Genomic DNA, 16256 nt, shown 5'->3' on the forward strand with positions numbered 1-16256 from the left:
ACCCACTGTCAATTTCATTTTGACAACACATTATATGTTTGATTGTTTTAAATGAATTTTCAAATGTTTTGGCAAAGTAACTTTTGCTTTAATAATACATATTAAATTGTGATATGCATCTGTCATCACTGTTTAAAATATTAATATTTGTATTTATTATTTTTTATTGATTGATTGTTTTTATAGAGAGAGAGAGAAAGAGGCATTAATTTGTTGTTCCATTTGTAGTGCACTCACTGGTCACTTCCTGTATGTGCTCTGATTGGGGATTGAACCCGTCACCTTGGTGTCTCAGGAGACACTTGGACTGACTGAGCAACCAGCCAGGAACTTAATATTTATATTTAAATGATGCTTTTAAAATTTATTCCAGAGTAAGTTTGCACAAGTTTTATAAATAGAGATTTATGTATTCTAGCTGTTTCTAAACCAGGAAGGTATTTCTCCCCTGAAACATTCTACTTGTCATTTTATTATGTATGTTTTATTGCTCCATGTGACTGCCTGGTGCCTTGAGAAATAATATTCTTTAGAATTTAAACATTTTATGACTACAAACCCACAACACTGTTATAGTAATAGCATAAATAAATTTCATAATGTAATACTTTAAAGAAATGATAAAATGTTGTATTACACTCAGCACTTCAATCAGATGTCCCAATTCACTAGTTCTAAGTGTTTCATTTCTAATCCACTTGCAGATTTCTACTTATCTTCAATTCCTTATAGAAAATTTATAATTATTAGCAATTTCACCTGAGAATGATAAATATGAAAATGTGTGCATTTGAACATAACCATAATGCAAATTATTTGACAGTCAGACTTGAACTGGTTTACTAGAGTTTCTCAGGAGTCAACACTGATCATGGGAGAATCACATTTCTCTCAGACTTTCTTTGTGCATGTAAGAAAAAATTAGAATGGCTGTTTGGTTGAGCACATCCAGATAAATAAAAAATTTAGATACATTTTAGGTAACATAAAATTTAGGTAGTTTTAATCCCTCACCCACATTGAGGAAATAAAGAATTAGATGCTATACAAATAGGTTTTCCTTGGTGAGAGCTGTTCAATGAACTTCCCTCACTAACTTTTCAGGAATTTCTGATAAAACCTATTAATCCCAAGTCAAGAGAAAAATTCCAAAGAAACAATTTAGGACTTAAAATGCTATAGTTTGGAGACATTCAAGTTCCCCATTTGAGAAATATAAAGGGTGAGATAAATATTATAACAGAACGGGACCAGAGGGCATGAATAGATGACTAGATGTAATAAGGGGGAAATAGCTTCAAATACCTACCAAGTCAGGCCATTACCATTTAAGTAAGAACTTGACTGCTCTAAACCTCTTCCCTCTCACCATGTCCCAAAGCTGAGCCTTTTCAAATTGCCTTTCGTAAGCTGGAGGAGGAGGAATGCATAGGGTTTGAACAAGGAGAGAGAAAGAAGCTGATCAAGCCATACTTCCTGAACTAGTGGCGTGAAAATGGTTCAAACTGGCAAGAAGGAGAGAGGTGTCATCATTAATTTCTCAGACTGGACATGAATTGACACAGTGTTATAAAGTTCTGAAGTTATTATGGATTGTTTTACCATTATAGAGTTACAAGGAAATCAGGGAGCCTGCCTGAGTTTTTGAAGAGGCATGAAATAAATATTCTGACTTTGATTAAAATAGAAAACTAGTCAGCAAAAATAAAGTTGCTTTTGTTTATTTTATCCCACCAGCTGTGCTTATATCATATATTGGGAGAGTATTCACGAGGATGCATTGCTTTCACTTGGGGGCGCTGTTTTCTCAATATATACAGCAGCACTGTGAATTGCAAACTCCATCTTAGCCTCCTCACACTTTCAATATACTTCTTAACCATATGCAGCACTATCTGTCACGGCTTTGACACAACCGCTCTGGCGGGTCTGCCTGGATTCCAGGTATATTACACATTTACAAGAACTGTTTCCTCAGAAAAAGGAAGCTGTGGTCTCAGAAGCAAAGGAAGACATTGGTTTAGTGATGTACAATTTTTAAAAAGACATGAGAAGGATATAAAATTGCAAGACACCGCAAAACCTACAGAGCTTCTCAGGTGACAGAGAAATTGTTCCAATCGATTTTAACATCCCATTACGGGCAGCCAGCAAACCATAGAATGTGTTGTCTGCAACAATGAAGCATTTCTCTGGAGACTCGGCCTTGGTAGAATAAATAAAAAGGGGCAATTACTTCTATTAATTTAGTTTATTCTGGCCATTGATAGGAAGATAGAGTCAGATTCCTGAAAATCTTGCACTTGGGGGAAAAGCCTACTATAACTAAATGGCAATTGGAAGACAGTATGAGTGATAAATTTTCATATATATGTATCAGCTCAATAAAAATATTTTCCCCCAGTAATAAATAGGAAACATTGAGCACATGGATGAAATCTTTCATTATGATGTTAAAAATAGTTGAGATAAAAGTATAAGTATTATATTTGAAGATAGAAAGAGATGGATAAGAAACATTCTCAAATTGTCAGGACAATAATTCTCTAGTTTACAAGTATGGTTCAGTAATGTGGGGTGAGGTACATATGCATCCTTCAAGCAATTTTTGGCCATTTTTAGTTTGTTGACAAGAGTATTAAAACATGGTTAATACTCAGTCCAATATATGTTGTATGTTCTATTAAATTTAAAAGAATAAGAAAAAATATATGTTTGAATAATATATGTGGAAGCATTTATGTGAATATATGGTACAGAATTTTTTTTTCTCACTGATGTCATATCATAACGTAAAATTTCAAATATTAAACTTGCCAGGGTTATTGGGAAGTAATACAATAGTTGTACATATATATATGCATATATATTTATAGGTAAAAATGCCAAATAAAATTAAATTAATGAGATTGAAGTTTATAGTAGATACACAATAAACTAAATGAAAAAAATACTTTAGCATTTGTTTTTACTTGGGGAGGAACTACCTTTTGTTCTTGTTTAAGACTACATTGATCATTTTGTCTCTCTTACTGTATTTAGTTTCTACCAAAGCATTTCACATTGGGAGATATGCAATACTTCTTGTAATATTTTCTATCTGTCCAGAGGTAGAATTGACAAGATTTCATGAATGATATAATAAGAGAGATAAGAAGGTAACAAAGAAATCTAACATATTTCCCAGATATCTATTTCGGAAACTGAATAGATTGTCTTTCTATTCACTGGGTTGGGAAAGACAAAAATAGGTTTGTGGAAAAACACATTGAGTTCAAATTTTATACATTGGAAGTTGAGAAGTTAATGTGTTATCTAATATATAATATTTGCTGATTTGATTCTCAGGGAAAAGATCCTAAGAGGACATATCAATTGACTATCTTTAGATATAAATAATCTTTGAAGCTACAAGAGTAGATGAATTGAAACATAAAAACTATATATTCAAAAGAGGTTCTTCTGTTTTCTACATAGAGGTTAGGGTCTAATATTAACTCTTAGGAGGAATATCTGAGAAAGGGAAAACGTAGAGCGAAGAAAAGAATTAAATATATTAATAGCTTGGTGATGGTTAAGAAAAGAAAAAAGTTTCCATGGTTAATTTTATACATTTAGAGAAATTACAATTGAGAAAATATAAAAATTTAAGCAGGGTGTCCCTGTGTCTTGAACACAGTACATGGCTTATTCAGTGAAGAGAAAAACCAAGCAACTTATTATACCCACATCCTCCTAATCTTCACCTTTGGATTCCATCTTTTGTGATTTCTCACCAGCAACTCTAATGTACAAAGCTGCTTAAATCTTTATCTGTTGCCCTTGCCAGTTGTCTCAGAGGATAGAGCAACAACCCGGTGTGTGAACATCCCGGATTCAATCCCTGTTCAGGGCACACATGAGAGGCAAACATCTGCTTCTCTTCCTTCCCCTCTCTCCTCTTTTCCTTCCCCTCCAACAGCCAGTTGCGAGCACTGAGAATAGATCAGTTTATCCAAGCATCATCCCCAGACAGAGGTTGCCAGGTGGGTCCTGATAGGACCACATATGGAAGTGTGTACATCTCGCCTCCTTTTACTTAAAAAAATCTTTATCTTTGTTCTGGAAAAATATAAAACTATTTCATTTATTTATTTATTTTGCTAAATCTGATACTCGGAAACATTTATGAAGTGGTTGGTTACACAAAACACAGAAAAGGAAATATTCTATCCAAAATGAAATACCAAAAGTGATTGCTCTTCTTGTCTTTTACTTTCCTTAGAATAAAGTCATGGACAAAGTTATACCTGAGCCCAAGTATAGAGAATTTAATACCAGGTAATTATGTGTTTGTTTGTTTAAAGCAAGCCAGATTATGTGTGCTATGACTTGGTGAGGTAGAAACTGATCCCCAAAATATCTTTAAATTTAAATGAATTATCACCTGGGTGAACTACAGAGAAAACCATAATAAATAAAAGTCACTAAGGATTTACTGAGTTGTGCCAGATAAGCATCACTTTATTTTACTTATATAAGGTCTACCGGAAAGTTCTGTCTGTTTCTATCACAACAAATTTCAACACGTAAGCACATGTTTATTTGGCACATGTGTGTCTCTCTATTTTTATCACTTAATGTATACATACTGACGTAGCAAATTAACTAAAACAAAGTTGATTCACGTTAGTCTTATGTGTGAAGCGATAGTGTACCCATGGCTACTGATAAAGTTCATTTACGCCACTGTAATTTTTATGAATTTCAACAAGGAAGAAATGCTACAGAAGCATGTCTGTCGCATCCACCATATTCCCCGGACTTAGCACCCTCCGACTATCACTTGTTTTTGTCCTTACAAAATTTTTTAAAGGGAAGAAAATTCAAAAATGAAGAAAATATCAAACAAGCACTGGTTCAATTTTTCATATCAAAAGATAAAACATTTTTCAAAAATGGGATATACAAATTGCCCTCATGCTGACAAGAAATCATTAATAATAATGGCAATTATATTATTTAATAAAGTTTATTGATGGTAAGAAAAAATTTTATTTTGTTTTATTCTAAAAACAAACAGGACTTTCCAGTAGACTTTATATTTTTAATTTTTTGATAGAGTTTTCTAGACTGGTAGGTTAAAAGAATGATGTAGATCCACTTTATCTGTATTTCAGGAAGGTATTTGACATGAGATTTTCAAAGATAAGAGATGGAGAACTGATTCCTAACTGGTTTAACAGTGATTATTATCAGTGAGCCCTGAAATAAAAAAGGGCTCAAATAAGTGAAATTAGCTATCACAGAGGCCTTTATATTAAAGGTTTAATGAAGGTGGGCTTGTGTGAAAAGTCTTCAATTTGTCATTTAACATCTCACCACCTCTCTGTCTGACTTCAAATTTTGAACTTAAGATTTACATCACTTAACTGTGAGCTCTTATTGTAATGCATAGAGGTCAGAAGCTCCTATTTATACTCAACAGAACAAGTTACCTGGTACACTAAAAGACAATGCTTATAGTATTATTTATTCACACAGGTAGAAACAACCTGGGTTAAATAATTTTTACTTTAACCATTCAATCTTTCTCTCTTCTCCTCATAGTATAATATCTGGTGGCCCATCATTGAGGACACTGTTGAGAAAAAAATTGACAAGTATATGTATAACTAAGAGGGCCATAAATGATATGAATATACATTTGCCAAAATATCAACTTGGCAAGATATTTTGGAGTATCCCATATGACAAAAGATGTCACTTCTAACAATTTGGTTCTTTGATTCTCTACAACAACCCCTCAGAATCATTTTACTCTTCATGCTTTCCATAGTGGAAATATTCAGATAAGATCACTGGCTGCCACTTTGAGCCACCTTAAACTCTTGATCTAACCAATCCCATTCATATCAACCATTTGTATATATAAAAATATATGTAATAATTGTTTAAATTTCAATGTACAAAATAAATGGTATACATTACTACAACTAATAATATTTATTAGCATTTATTTTAAACTTTTTACTAAAAATGTATTGGTTTTAGAGAGAGATGAAGGATGAGAGAGAGAGAGAGAGAGAGAGAGAGAGAAACATCAATCCATTCCTGTGTGTACTCTGACCAGGGATAGAACCTACAACCTTTGTTTAGCAGGATGATGCTCTACTCTAACCAATCTGGCTATCCAGACAGGGCTCTAGCTTTTATTTGGTTGAATTTTCAGACATGTTCATTGATGTTCATTTAACTATTGCTGTAGGCCATGGTATCAATGAATAAAATATCTTTAAAATTATCTATAAACAATACCACCACAACCTTATTCTAAAAAAAAAAAAAATTCTAGTTTCCATTCTTCACATGATTTTAATTTTATATCTATTGATTTTAATTGCACCTTTATTAGCATTATAATTTTTTAAAAATCCTGAAGATATAAATTTGGTTTGAAAAAAAGCCATTCTCTAATTATCAAAGCAATGTTAACATGTCTTTAATCCTGCTTATTCCATATTATAATCAAGTTATAGACTTTATTAAACTGAACTTTAAAAAGAGCAATTAGAATGAGTGAGACTTACCAAAGTATAGCCTTCCCCCACAAGATGACTGAAGGATGAAAAGTATCAAACTCCTCAAGATTTCCCTGAAAGAGAAAAAAATGAGAAAACATTTTAAAATCACATGTTTTTCTGGTTATATATGCCAAATCTAAATCAATTGATAAAATTTTAAAAAGAGAGCAATAATTAATACTTTATAGATAAATAAAATTGACTCATTAATGCTAAGAAATAATGCAGTCAAGACTTTTTATATGAATTCCTTCATGTAATAGTATTATAATTCAAAATATTTAAAGAATAAATACAATTCTTAATTTTTTTCTTTAATATAAAAAGTTCCTGCTATGGGACAATGTGTTGATTAACCAAAAATACATTTTTTGGTTAAGTAATAATTTACTTTAAGTAATACTTTAAGCAATTTAAATACTTTAAGTAATAATGTTACATTAAAAATGAACTACTCACATTTTTCTAATGTTATACTATTCGTTTTTTAGATATATTTTCTCATAGATTCAGAAAGCATTGCTTATTAAATTATGCTTACTATCTGTAGGGCCCTTGTTCTATATCCAAGCAACTGCTGTACTCTACAACAGTCAACAACTTCCAATATTAAACATAAAATATCTAAGGCCATAACTGAAGAAACAATGTATATCAAAACTTTAATGTATTGGTAAGAGAATATTTAGTAAATGAGTACAGCTCAAAGAAAAATCATATATAATTAAATATTTCACTTTAAATCAGTCACTTAATGACATAATTGAATTGGTGACAAGGATCAAGTGGTCCCATCCATTGTTCAATATTTATTTGCTCCTGAGGTCCAAAGACGAATCTGCAATATTGCTGCCATTTACTGACTACAAGGAGTGGGCACTTATGATTCATTATGATTTCCCACATCTGATTCAAATGCCCCCTTCCACACACATTCAAGCTTTTATAGTCCTAGGGAACTTCTTAGAAAGTCCCCATGCTACCTATTAAACATTATTCATTCTTTCCAAACCAAACTCTAAATACGCCTAAGGTATGAGTGCATAATGTCTTATGAATTTCTATTGCATTTCACGGTCTTGTTCTAAAACTAATACACTCTCCATCATATTTTTATTATTGTTAAAGTATAGTTGACATACAATATTGTATTGATTTTATGTGTACACGTACTGATTTAACATCTATAGACCTTATAATGTGATCACCACAATGTCTAGTAACTAAACCTTACATAATTATTATGATATTATAGACTTTATTCCCTATAATGTACATTATATGTACATCATATATGTATATATAATATGTACATTATATATGTATATATAAATCCCTGTGATTTATATATTTTTAATTAACGTTTATTATTTCTCAATTCGCTTTACCTTTTTTGACCTTCCCATAATACCCCATCTTTCTGATAATTACCAATTAGTACTCTGTATCTATGATTCTGTTTCTGTTTTGTTCTGATGTTTTATTCATTTTGGTTTTTAGATTCCACATGTAAGTGAGATTATACGGTATTTGTCTTTCTCTGTCTGACTTATTTCACTTGTATAATACTCTATAGGAGACACTCCATTCTTTTTTATTAATAAGTAGTATTCCATTGTATATATACATGCCACATTTGCTTTATTCATTCTTCTATCAATGAACATCCAGGTTGCTTCTGTATCTTGACTATTGAAATAATGTTGCAGTAAACATAAACAGGGGTGCATATATTTTTTCAAGTTAGTATTTTTGTTGTCTTCAGATAAATGTCCATAAGTGGAACTTCTGGGTCATAAGTTAATTCTCTTTATCCTATATACTTTGCATATGTGTCCTGTTTCCTCAACTAAAGGTTTACTTCATTGTAATAGCAATCAAGTTCTACAGTTCCGTGTGTGTTCAGAAATCCTACTGAATCTAGTAGAATTTTGACTACTTAGATATAGGTTTTGATTACTTAGTTAATTAGAGAATCTTGGTACTACACACTATGGGGATCATCATACTGTCCATTGGCTAACCAAGAAATGACCTTAGTTTTGAAAGGAAGGAATTGCTATTCTATCTAAAACAGTTTGTGCTTAAGACTAATAGAAAACTACATCAGAACTACTTCTTCTACACTCCTTTAATGAATAACGTTAAAGTTTTCCAAGGTATTGCTATAAGCTTCTGCTGCAATTATAAAGAACTTAGGTTCATAGAACCTAAGCAAAATAACATTTATTGAATAGTAACGATGTGCCAGATGCCTTACATTATTCTGTTCATTTCTTTGTATGAATAAATGCAAACTAATAAGGCAGATATCACTGTTGATTTTCCTTCTTTTTAAATAAAGAACTTGGGCAAATAATTTTAAAAAATCTGAGTTACTTCCCCATAGCCTCCTAGCCAGTAAAATAGAGAGGAATTTAAATATAGGCTATCTTGCTCAGGGCCCTTCGTTTTAACTACAATAATATGCTGCCCATGTCTACAAATCACATATACTCAATAAAGGGGAAGAGAATGCAGTAGGATGGAATGAGAAAGATTTTACAAATTGTCAAATGTGAAACTGACATTATTTAAAAAGCGAGTAGTAATTCCAATGGATTTTGCTTTTAACACTTTTGTCCCAGTAAATCGCAGGCAGTCTTAGAATCAATGCTTTCATTTAAATAAGGTAAAAAAAAATACATACACATATATATCCTATAACTAGATAATCCTATTATCTAGTTATATAGGATTATCTATATATGGAGTTTAGAAATAATGATAGTTTTTTTTCTAGATATTTGCATGAGCATTAAACATTACCAAACATCTTCTATAATACACTAAAATTTAAATTGTAGAATTTAATTTTGAGTAACATTCAAAATACTTTACAATGGGGTCTGTAACTTTAACACTCTGTTTTTGAACATCTAAAACATTTTTATATTACCATTAACAAAGACAGCGTCTGTAAAAACTGAGAATAATTTTGAATTTTTAGATCTGTAAACTTTACATTTTCCTAAAATGGCTAATTTCTCTAGACTATGCATATTTTAGAGAACAAAGCAATATTTAATAATGATGGTATAAAAAACTATGCATGAAAATAGTCTTACTATAGCTTTCTGGAAGTTGATTCACAAGTTATTATTTCTTATTATGAAAAGCATTTTGTTGAGATTTATAATACATAGTTATGTACTATGTTCTGTATACAGGTATTAAACTTATATTACTTAACAAAAGATACAGAAAATAAAAAGATATGTATAATATAATGCTTTCATAAAAGACCATAAAATGTAATTATACAAACAATTGGCTTTAGTCCACAGGTAAATCAAACACTAATTCTACATATTAGTGCTACTCTCTGTTTCTTACAATAACCTCTTATTACTCAACCTCTATTCCCTATCCAAATTGATCCCAGGTCAATCACTTCATACACTCTCTATCCAAAACTTTATCTCCTTGGCCTTCCTGCAATTTCTTTAGCCATCTAATTGAAAATTCTGGACCAATGCAACAGTCTATTTCTTCCATTCCAAATCTTATGCTGACCAACTTGACAACTTGAATTTCTTATTAATGAATCTCTTAATTAATGACCTCTGTATTAATAATAATAATATACTTCTTCCAAAAAAATGGGAGGGATAAAGAAAAGTGAGTGAATAGTACAAAGATAGCATGCTTCTGACAATTAACTGTAAAATATTGTCCAAGAACCAGAAAGCCTATATCCTCATCTGTTTATGTTTAAAAGGTAGGAGGATATGCATGACCATCTAAATCACAGGGTAGGTTAGCTCAGTGGTAGAGTGTCGGCCTGGCGTGCAGAAGTCCCGGGTTGGATTCCCGGCCAGGGCACACAGGAGAAGCGCCCATCTGCTTCTCCACCCCTCCCCCTCTCCTTCCTCTCTGTCTCTCTCTTCCCCTCCCGCAGCCAAGGCTCCATTGGAGCAAAGATGGCCCGGGCGCTGGGGATGGCTCTGTGGCCTCTGCCTCAGGCGCTAGAGTGGCTCTGGTCGCAACATAGCGACACCCAGGATGGGCAGAGCATCACCCCCTGGTGGGCAGAGCTTCGTCCCTGGTGGGCGTGCCGGGTGGATCCCGGTCGGGCGCATGCGGGTGTCTGTCTGACTGTCTCTCCCCGTTTCCAGCTTCAGAAAAATACAAAAAAATAAAAAATAAAAATAAAATAAAATAAAATAAAAATAAATCACAGGGTAGAATATACTTTATCTAATGACTATTTCAGAGCCTTGATGGTCAGTAGATCTAAAATGAACTTCACGGTAGATATTCAAAATTGGCAATTGGCAGCAACCCACTGCTACCCACATGTGTCTCTTCCAAACACATCCACTATCAGATATTTCAAAATCACATATTAGTTTGCTGATTCTTTTGATAAGAACCAGGGGAGGAGTGAGCTAACTACTGCATACATTAGTAGTACCTCTGCTTTCTCAAGCTTATTTGCATCCTTTTCTTATTGACTTCTGCAACACACAAATGGTAGTTTGTTGACAGCCAGATAGTGATTAAAATGTTCCCACCATGCTTAATTTACTGATGTTTCTGATTGATTAGTGGGGCTAAATATTCCAAGTTCCTTTTGCTTACTGAATGCTAATTTTATTACCTTTAAGCATCAAATCATACAATAATGCACCATAAAATGTGAGTTGATCACTTAGATATCAAATAGTAGCACTTCTGCACATATATTTTTTAGAAAAGTGACCAGGATTCCACAAACCGCAGAAAAACAAACAAAACAATACCCTTCTAAGCTTTATATCCTAGATAGCTATTACTTTTCTCCATTCTCCCTTCTCAGTCATGCCCTCTCAAAAAAGTTGTTTACCTTCACTAACTCTACTTCCAAAGCTTCTCATCACAGAGTATATTCTTTCTTAGAGATTCTTACATTGACATAGCTGTCCCTGGAGTTGTCAATGATCTCCATATTGACATTGCCAACAAAAATTTAAATTTCAGTTATTTTAGCTATCTTAATTGGCATTTGGTTTTGTTGACTCCTGTCACAATCTAAAACTTCTCTTCTGACGTCCATGCCACTGCTTTTCTCTAGTTTTGTTCCTATCATTCTGGTTATTCCTTCTTAATTAATTTACCATGTGCATCTCATAGACTTCACCTTTGTCATTTGACCATCTTATTCTCTATTACCTGTCATTGGCTTCATGCAACATCATAGTCTCAAAAATAAGTTATTACTGATAAGTCCCAAATGTATACACCTCAAATGTATATATCACACTTACTATTAAACATTTATTTTAATTTACTGATCTTTAGAGAGAGAGAAAAAAAGAAAGAGAGAGAGAGAGAGAGAGAAATATCAGTTTGTTGTTTGACTTATTCATACTGTCATTGGTTGATTCTTGTATGAACCCACAACCTCACATGTCTGGATGATGCACTAATAAATGGAGCTACATGGCCAGAGCCTTATAGACATTAGATATGAATGTCCCAAAGACATCCCCAATTCAATTTGTGAGTATGTTCAATCACCTTTCTTCCAATGTTCTGCTCCTGCATTCTCTATCTCAGGGAACAATAGTAATTGATAACATTTATTCAGCAATTACTCTGAAACTGACATTTGTAGTATCTTATTTAATTTTCTTTTTTTTTTTCTATTTATTTTCTAAAGCTGGAAACGGGGAGAAACAGTCAAACAGACTCCCGCATGCGCCTGACCGGGATCCACCCGGCACGCCCACCAGGGGCGAAGCTCTGCCCACCAGGGGGTGATGCTCTGCCCCTCCGGGGCGTCGCTCCACCGTGACCAGAGCCACTCCAGCGCCTGGGGCAGAGGCCAAGGAGCCATCCCCAGCGCCCGGGCCATCCCCGCTCCAATGGAGCCTTGGCTGCGGGAGGGGAAGAGAGAGACATAGAGGAAGGAGGGGGCGTGGAGAAGCAAATGGGCACCTCTCCTATGTGCCCTGGCCGGGAATTGAACCCGGGTCCCCCGCACACCAGGCCAACACTCTACCGCTGAGCCAACTGGCCAGGGCCTGTAGTATCTTATTTAAATACTCAAAAAATCACATAAGGGAGGTATTAATATTATTACTATTTTGAAAATGAAGAAACTGGTACACAAAAGGTTAAGTTACTTGTCTCAATTCACACAAGTAAAACTTACTGGAGTTGGTATCTGAACAGACTGCTGAACCAGTTAACCGTCACACCTGGGAAGGCATTTGCCCAGTTGCACACATCAGACTCTTTAGAGTCAGTCTATATTTCTCTTTTATTCGCCTAAAAGAATTATAGTCACTCAGTTCTCTAAATTGTTTACACAGTATTTATTGTTTCCATTTCCTCCTCTCTATTCCTATGTCTCTGACTTTAATTTAGATCTTCAATTCTCACCATGATTATTTTAATAATTATGGTTCTTTAAAACAGCTCTTATACTGAAAATAAACTTCAAATCTGTCCTTGAGTCCAAACACAGCATTATGCTGTTGTTTAAAATTAATCTATGTAAATGGGGGGGGGCGGAATTGTGAGTGTAAAACAAGTTGACCTAAATACAACATTGGTTTTCAATCGGCTTTATATAAAATGACACAGGCATGGGTTTGATGAGCACAAAACTCTTTCCATCTTCACAGCCTAGTTCTCTAGAATAAGGAGAAAAGGATCTATCCTCACAAATACAATGCAATAATCTAAAATGAAAACTCGATAAAAATTATTAAATAAAAGCACCATTCTATTTATATGTTTACAACTGAAAGGTCTCGTTTGCATCCATCAAATAAATTTTAAAAAAGACATGATCTTTTTATCTCATGTAAAGTCCAAGACATGCAAATTTTTCATGTTCTTATAGCCAATTATTTTCATAAGTTATGATATATAAGAGTCTATATGCATTTTTACTACCCAAATTTAACATTCATAAGTCTCTAGCATCTGTACATGTTAGACCGAAATTAAATTGAATTGGCATTTAAAAGTTGAAGAGAGTCACACAAGTAAGCCATATAGCTATCATGAATTCAAGAATATTTTACTTTAATTTACATAAAGAACACAAACTACAACTGCTGAGTTAAAATGTCATTTCTACATGTATCCTAAAGAAAGTCATTAAGCTTCTATGGTTTCAATTTTCTTGTCTGGAGTTAAAAGGGTTGAGTAAACTTTACTACATGAATTTCGAGACCTTTTCTGCTTCACCTTTCTAATTAGGACAAATTTCTCAAATTGGATAAAATTGCTGTGGCATCATTATGTGAATTAGAGAGAGGACAAAATGTGAACAACCAACAAAATATGCCTGAAGAACAAGAGTATAAGACATTTGTGATTTAAAATTTGAGCTTCTCAATTTGAATTATTTTATATTTAAGAAAATAACTTCAAAACTTTGAAGCCATTCCTCTAAATTACCTTTAGATAATGTGTACTGATTCAGAATCACAAAGGCATATACATTATTTTTAGGAGTGACTGACTTTGTTTCAAACTGAGAATAGGATTGGAATAGAAATAGTGAATGACAACAAGTGACCTCAGTTATTGGAAAGATTCTATCTAGAAAAATAAGTCCAAACTAGAGAAAGAAGTGCAATGAGCAACCATTTTTGGTACAAAGAACTGATTTAAAAAAACGAACTGTTGGAATGTTTCTGACCAAAGAATTCAAATTTATTCCCATTTTGTTGCAAGTCTGATGTCATTGAATTAGGAATACACATACCGTTTTTATACACGCAGATTGTAGCTTTGAATATATAGCCATCCAATACTTTCAACAATTGCTCAAAAACACTTTAGATACATCTAATAGAGAATCCTAGGAACAGATGTGCTTCTGTCCAAACCACTACTGAGAATTCCAATTATCCAGGCAGCCAAATCACTACAACCTAATTGCCACTACCCTGAATGTAGATGCAATCACTGCTCACCCACCGTTGTTTTTCCCAAATAAGCATTAGTGAGCCTCTCAATTTAGCAACTGTCCAGGGCTGTTGGGAGAACCAGTAGCAAACTGCTTAGCAACCAGAGCCTACAAATTGGTTTCTGCAGCCTTGTTTGTGGGGTTCACACCGTTAACTTCTTTCTGAATATGTGGCCATATACTAAGCTGACTTAAACATTTTCTTCCTGAGAAAGGAAAGATTCTTTTAAAAATAAGATTAAAAAATAAGATAAAAAAGGGAGAAATGGTTTAGCAGAAAGGTATTAAATGCAAAATTAAATTGAGCACTCATAAACCTCACTGTTAAAGGCATTTACACAAATTGAAATGTATTCTTGCATCTCAGTTTCACACAGAGTGCAATATGCACTATTTTAAAATTAGATAATCTGCTTAAAAGCTATTACTGTAAAACTCCACCTTCCTGCTAACCAAATTTACTGTAATGTGGGTGAGATTGTTTTTCTTCCACAATTTGTATTTGCTGTTTCAAAGAGAGTGATGCATTTAAAAACATTCTTTTAAAGTAAATGCATTTCAATATTTTTGAAAAACAAGAATGTAAAAATATATAGTATTTTCATTAAAAAAGCTCATGCTTTCTCCAGAAGAAAAATATACTTAAACAACTAACAAAAACACATTCTGCCACTAGTGAAACTAAATAGCTTTTAAAAATAACTATTATAAATGATTTATTTTTTTCATGCCCACACACAGATAGATATGGTTTAAAAATATATAATTATATCCTCTTGACAATTTAAAATTATACGAAAGACTGAAATACTGACACTATATCATTGAAAAGTTTCCAGGTTGAACTTCAAATGTGCCAGAAATAAAATAAATAGAAATGTGAAATTCAATAGAATTGAATTCTAGGAAAGTCAGGCTTAAAAAAGCCAGATTTTCAGATCTTATCAAAATAAAATAGTTTTCTCAGTAGTTCAATAATCTACTTTTTAGGGACCTAAAATAAGAAAGGTCTATGAAAATAAAAATATTCTATTCTGGAGCAACTATTTCCAGCCCATTATTTAATGCTATATAAAATTGATGGGAAAGGAAGGGGCAGAGTATTTCCCAAAGGTCTTGTTACATTTGAGGCTCTCTAGCACTAAAGATTCTATATGAGCATGAATCATAGCTTTAAAAATCTCAGCAATCTGAGTATCACTGATAAGAAGATGCCACTAACTGGTTTAATTTTATCAAACATTGTAACTTTTTTCTGCACGATTAATTGCACTTAAAAAAATTTATCACCTACAAGAAAAGAAAAAAAAAAATAGAATTGTTGTTTCTTAGAACAAAGTAACTTAAATAAAATACAAAGTTTAGATCCAGACTGTAATCCATTAGCAGTTGCCTTCCCTACAGCTCCTAAATATAATGTGTGATCTCATCTGCTCATGGCAAAATGACATCCTTCTTAGAAGCACATCTTTGGTGACAGTATTTCTGGAATGTCTTCCCAGCTCAACTAAAGCGGCATCCGCAGTACTGCACAATCCTCTTCAGAAGTATTGCTATTTAGAAGCAGAACGACAATGAGTAATGGTAAGAAATAGGGCACTGCCCCCATGGGAACACAGAAGCAGAGCAGAAGCAAAATGCTTAAACTTCTGACGGCTTTTTCTAAGAGATTTAAACTCCAGCAAATAAGGCCCTGAAGGCATATAAAAGAAAGAGTGAATTTAACCCCCTTTTCACCTGTT

General features: G+C 33.3%; 1 protein-coding gene across 18 annotated transcripts in view; it reads right to left on the reverse strand.

Moving 5' to 3' along the window:
• The window catches only part of PTPRD (protein tyrosine phosphatase receptor type D), a 2469774-nt gene that overhangs the window by 1832767 nt on the left and 620751 nt on the right, over positions 1-16256 (reverse strand). For all 18 annotated transcript variants that reach the window (XM_066368144.1, XM_066368143.1, XM_066368139.1 and 15 more), the window contains exon 3: positions 6570-6634. The gene's annotated coding sequence lies outside the window, so the exon portion shown is untranslated. The remainder of the gene's footprint in view (positions 1-6569; positions 6635-16256) is intronic.

This window comes from Saccopteryx leptura, chromosome 2 (genome assembly GCF_036850995.1).
Source record: "Saccopteryx leptura isolate mSacLep1 chromosome 2, mSacLep1_pri_phased_curated, whole genome shotgun sequence".
In the NCBI taxonomy this organism is placed as follows: Eukaryota; Metazoa; Chordata; class Mammalia; order Chiroptera; family Emballonuridae; genus Saccopteryx; species Saccopteryx leptura.